The 5,033-nt window shown below is 40.2% G+C and overlaps 1 pseudogene; it reads left to right on the forward strand.

Annotated features, from left to right (window-relative positions):
- The first annotated feature begins 1,260 nt into the window (after positions 1-1,260).
- On the forward strand, positions 1,261-2,694 carry LOC110204089 (ubiquitin-conjugating enzyme E2 Z pseudogene; annotated as a pseudogene).
- Positions 2,695-5,033: the final 2,339 nt, after the last annotated feature.

Here is a 5,033-nt window from a genome sequence, read left to right on the forward strand (position 1 = left end):
GCCACATATAGTCATATAAAAACATGCTCTAAATCACTATAGATTAGAGAAATGCAAATCAAAACAATTCTGAGGTACCACCTTACACCTATCAGATTGGCCAATGTGACAAAACAGGAAAATGATATATGTTGGAGAAGATGTGGGAAAATTGGAACACTAATGCATTGTTGGTGGAGTTGTGAAATGATTCAACCATTTTGGAGAGCAATGTGGAACTATGCCTAAAGGGCTATAAAAATGTTCATAGCCTTTGAACCACCAATAGCACTTCTAGGGCTGTATCCCACAGAGATCATACAAATGGCAAAAGGACCCACATGGTCAAAAATTTTTAAAGCAGACCCATTTGTGGTGGCAAAGAATTGGAAATTGAGGGGCTGCCTATCAATTGGGGAATGGCTGAATAAGTTGTGGTATATGAATGTAATGGAATACTATTGTGCTATAAGATATGATGAGCAGTTGCACTTCAGAAAAACCTGGAACGAGCTGTTTGCACTGATGCTGAGTGAAGTGAGCAGAACCAAGAGAACACTTTACAGAGTGACAGCCATGTTGGGTGATGACTAAAGTTGATAGACTTAGACCTTCTCAGCAATGCAAGAATCGAAGACATCTCCAAAGGTCTCATGAGGGAAAATGCTCTCCACATCTAAAGAAAGAACTGTAGAGCTTGAATGCAGATTGAAGCGTACTATTTGCTCTTTTTTTGTTCTGTTTTGTTTTGGTTTTCTGTCTGGTGGTTCTTCCTATTGGTTCTAACTGTTCCTTACAACATCACTAGTGTGAAAATATGTTCAATAGGAAAGTATATGTGTAGCCTATATCAGTTTGTGCGCTATCTGGGGAAGGGAGGGGAGAGGGAAGGGGAGAAAAATTTAAAACTCAAAAGCTTATGGAAAAAAAAGTACAAAGGCTAACAGGGGAAAATGCCTCCTTCAAAGTTAGAATTAGCAGAGAGGATTCTGGGAAGATGGTGGAGTAGGTCAGAAAATTCCAAGCTCTCAAGATTTTCCCCTCAAAAGAGACAAACTAGTACCTTAGGGCAAACAAAGTGCCAGTAACAATAAATCAGAATAGAGGCACACCAGGAATCTTCCTGGGACAATTCCAGAAGATGAGAAGAACATTTCCCAGATGGAATTGGCCCCTGTGAAGACTAAACCCCTCAAGGCTAGGGGCTGTATTAACATCAAGCTGCAAGCTGCTTAAACAACAAGCCACAAACCCTGGGGTTAGCTGATTTGGGAGGCATTGATCATGGGCCCGTTTGACACTCCTTATGAAGGGGGCTTCTTCTTGTTCCTGTTTCGCTGTCCTCCAGATTATCCTATCCGCCCACCGAGGGTCAAACTGATGACCACGGGCAATAACAGGGTGAGTTTTAACCCCAACTTCTACAGCAGTGGGAAAGTCTGCCTGAGTATTCTGGGGACTTGGACTGGCCCTGCCTGGAGCCCAGCCCAGAGCATCTCCTCCGTGTTAATCTCCATCCAGTCACTAATGAATGAAAACCCCTACTACAATGAGCCTGGCTTTGAGAAGGAGAAACACCCAGGAGACAGCGAAAAGTACAATGAGTATATCCGACATGAGACCATCCGAGTGGCAGTCTGTGACATGCTGGAGGGAAAATGTCCCTGCCCTGAGCCCCTGAGGGGTGTGATGGAGAAGTCCTTTCTGCAGTATTATGACATCTATGAGGTGGCGTGCAAAGACCGACTATACCTCCAAGACCGTGAAATGCAGGAACCTTTTGGGGAGAATCGAGGTACCTTTGACTATGAGTTTCTCTTGATTCGCCTCGGGGCAATTCGTCTGAAGGTGCAGGAGAAACCTCAGCAGGACAGTGCTGAAATAGACTCAGATAGCACTTCATCTAAAACAGAGACAGATTCTCAGGGGAGCTCAAGGGCCTAGATGCCCCCACCCCATCCCTGGGATTTGAGTGGCACCCCATCTCCCTCCAGCCCCAACAGCATCCTGCCTGAGGCAAGAACCAAGGATAGGCAGACCCCAGGGTGGGAGTGGGCTGTTGTTTGCAACCTTCTTAGCATCCTAGTACCAAGGACCATTTTCATCCCATGCCTAGGGCCAATCCCAAGGTACTGATACAGGAGAGTCTGGAGCATGGTTCTTTGGTGAAAACCTGAGGGACATTTCCACTGGTGCAGCTTGTTGGGGATAGAAGGCAAAGACTGCAACTCCCAGAGGGGGTTGCTCAGAACAGTCTATGGGGATACCAGGAGGCAGGGCAGGGTCAAGGGAGTGGGGAGGGAGGGAAATGGGGAGGGTGTCACATGACCTGTCCAGGTGGTTGGCTGGGTGTCTGTCTTTCAGTCTTGAAGCTGGGCCTTCCCCTTGCTTACCCAGCCCAGCCTAGTGTAACCTCCTGGAGCTCATTTCCTGTCTGCCACCATAATTTTGTTTTCCCTAATATATAGTCACTGTTCTAGACAGACCAAAGAGAACGAACAGGGGTGGAGTCTGGGCTACTGGTCAGAAAGCTTTACCTAGCACCCGCCAAAAAAAAAAATCAAATGAGAGAGATGGAGGAAAAAAGCAAAAAAAAAAATGAGAATAAGCCAAGAAAAACAAGAAGACTATGAAAGTCAACCAGTTAGAAAAGGAGATCCATAATCTTAAGGAACAAAATGACACCTTGAAAATTAGAATTGGCAAGGCGAAGCCAGTGAAATTATAAGAGATCAAGAAATAATTAAACAAAATATGGATAATGAAAAAATAGAAGATAAAATGAAACATCTTACAAGAAAACAGATCTAGAGAACAGATCAAGAAAGAAAACATGAAAATAAGTGGATTAACTGAAAGCTATGATCAAAAAAAGAATCTTGATACACTAACACAAGAAAAAATTAAAGAAAATGTGTCCTGAAGCATTAGAACAAGGGGAGGAAAGTAGAAATAGGAAAAAAATCCATCAATCACCACTTAAAGTATACCCTGTGAGGAAAACTCATTGGAATATTATAGTGAAATTCTGAAACTCCCAGCTCAAGAACAACATATTAAAAACAACAAGAAAAACAATTTAAATATGATGGTGCCACAATTACAATCACAGAACACCTAGAAGCCGAGACCTTAAAGGACCACAGGTCTTGGAACACTATATATCAAAGAGCAAAAGAACTGGGGTTCCAGCTGAAAATATCATACCCAGCAATTTCAGCATAATACTGAATGAAAAAGGACATTTGATCAACTGTCAGACTTTCAAGATTTTGTTGGAAAAAAAAAACAAAAACAAAAACAAAAACACCTGAAGTTTATTGAAGTTTCAACATAGAAAAGCCAAGAGAAAAATAAGGTACCAACCAAAGACTGATTATGAGGAATTCATTAAGGACAGACTATTTACTTCTTATGTATGTAAAACATGAAATATATGTCTAAGATTCTTATTAATAATTGGGTAGCTCAAGAAATCTCCAGAGGCCTTGTGATCGAAAATGCTGTCCAAATCCAAAGAAAGAACTATGGAAGTTGAATTACTTTTTTTTTCTCTTCTGTTGAGTTTTGTTTCCTCTTTCTGATGGTTCCTCCTATTGGTTTTAATTTTACTTACAACATAATTAATGTGAAAATATGTTTAATAGGAATGTAAATGTATAGCCTATATGAGATTGTGCACTGTCTTGGGGAGGGTGGTGGGGAGGAAGTGGGAGAAAAATTTTAAACTCAAAAGCATATGGAAGTGATTATTGATAAACCAAAATAAATTAATAAAAATAAACAAAAAAATTGGGTACCTCATAAGAAAGATTTGAGTAGACCTGTATATATGACTTTAAAAAGTAAAATCATTTAGTAACAGCTAAAAAGAGTAGTTATTTTATACAAATGAGGTGCAAGAGGAAGAATCGATTCAGGGGAATTAGATGGGGGAGGAGGGCTGGTAGTTCTGGTAACCTACTAATGGGTTTAAAAGGAAACTATGGGTGTGTGTGTGTGTGTGTTGTGTGTGTGTGTGTGTGTGTGTGTTTAGAAGAATATAAAAGACTTCTAAGTTTAGAAGACATAAAATGATGATGAGATAGGGAGGAGGGAGAGGACAAGGGAGGGTTCACTAAAGGAGGATTAGAAAATAGGGTACAAGGGCCCATTTATGGGAATGGGAGGATAGGAGAGGGATACTTGGAAGGGGGTCGGCTAAGTAATAGAAGGGCAAGATGAGGAGTATAAATAAAGTAGAGGACTCAGGAGGGATAAAAAACAAGAGACACGCACCAACATAAAAACAAAGATCAGGTGTAGAATTTGGGAATGCATATGTGTATATATATAAATATATATGTGTACATATACATATATATATATATATATATATGTATATGTATGTATATATTTTTAGCCATAGAGAAATATATCTACACTCAGTTGTAGCCTTCTGGGGCAGGGGAGGGAAAAAAAGAACAAAGCAAAAAGTTCATAGCAGAGAACAAAAGAAATCTTATAAGGAAGCAAAGAAAAGGTAGACAGGTCTCAATAAAATGTGTGATATTAATCATACAGACTTTCTTGAAATGAAGATTTCTTGTTACATGTTTTGAATCCTCTCTTATGTTCTGCTATGCACATGACATGCTTTTTTTTCTTTTCTTCCTCTCCAATTAAGTTCCAATATTTAAGTTTAGGATATGTTTTTGTTTGCTTTTCTCTGTTCTGTGGGGGCAGCTACATGGTGCAGTGGATAGAGCTCTGGCCTTGGAGTCAGGAGGATCTTAGTTCAAATCTGGCCTCAGACACTTGACACTAGCTGTGTGACCCTGGGCAAGTCACTTAACCCCAACTGCCTCACCAAAAACCAAAATGACAAAAAATAGAACAGTTAGAATTGGGCAAGTAGAAACTAATGACTCTGTGAAACACCAAGAATCAATGAAACAAATTCAAAAGAATGAAAAATTAGGAGAAAATGTGAAATACCTCATTGGAAAAAAAAATGATCAGGAAAATAGATCCAAGAGAGACAATGTCAGAATCACTGGACTGCCTGAAAGTCA

The sequence above is a fragment of the Phascolarctos cinereus genome, unplaced genomic scaffold (assembly GCF_003287225.1).
Source record: "Phascolarctos cinereus isolate Bilbo 61053 unplaced genomic scaffold, phaCin_HiC Scaffold_99;HRSCAF=640, whole genome shotgun sequence".
In the NCBI taxonomy this organism is placed as follows: Eukaryota; Metazoa; Chordata; class Mammalia; order Diprotodontia; family Phascolarctidae; genus Phascolarctos; species Phascolarctos cinereus.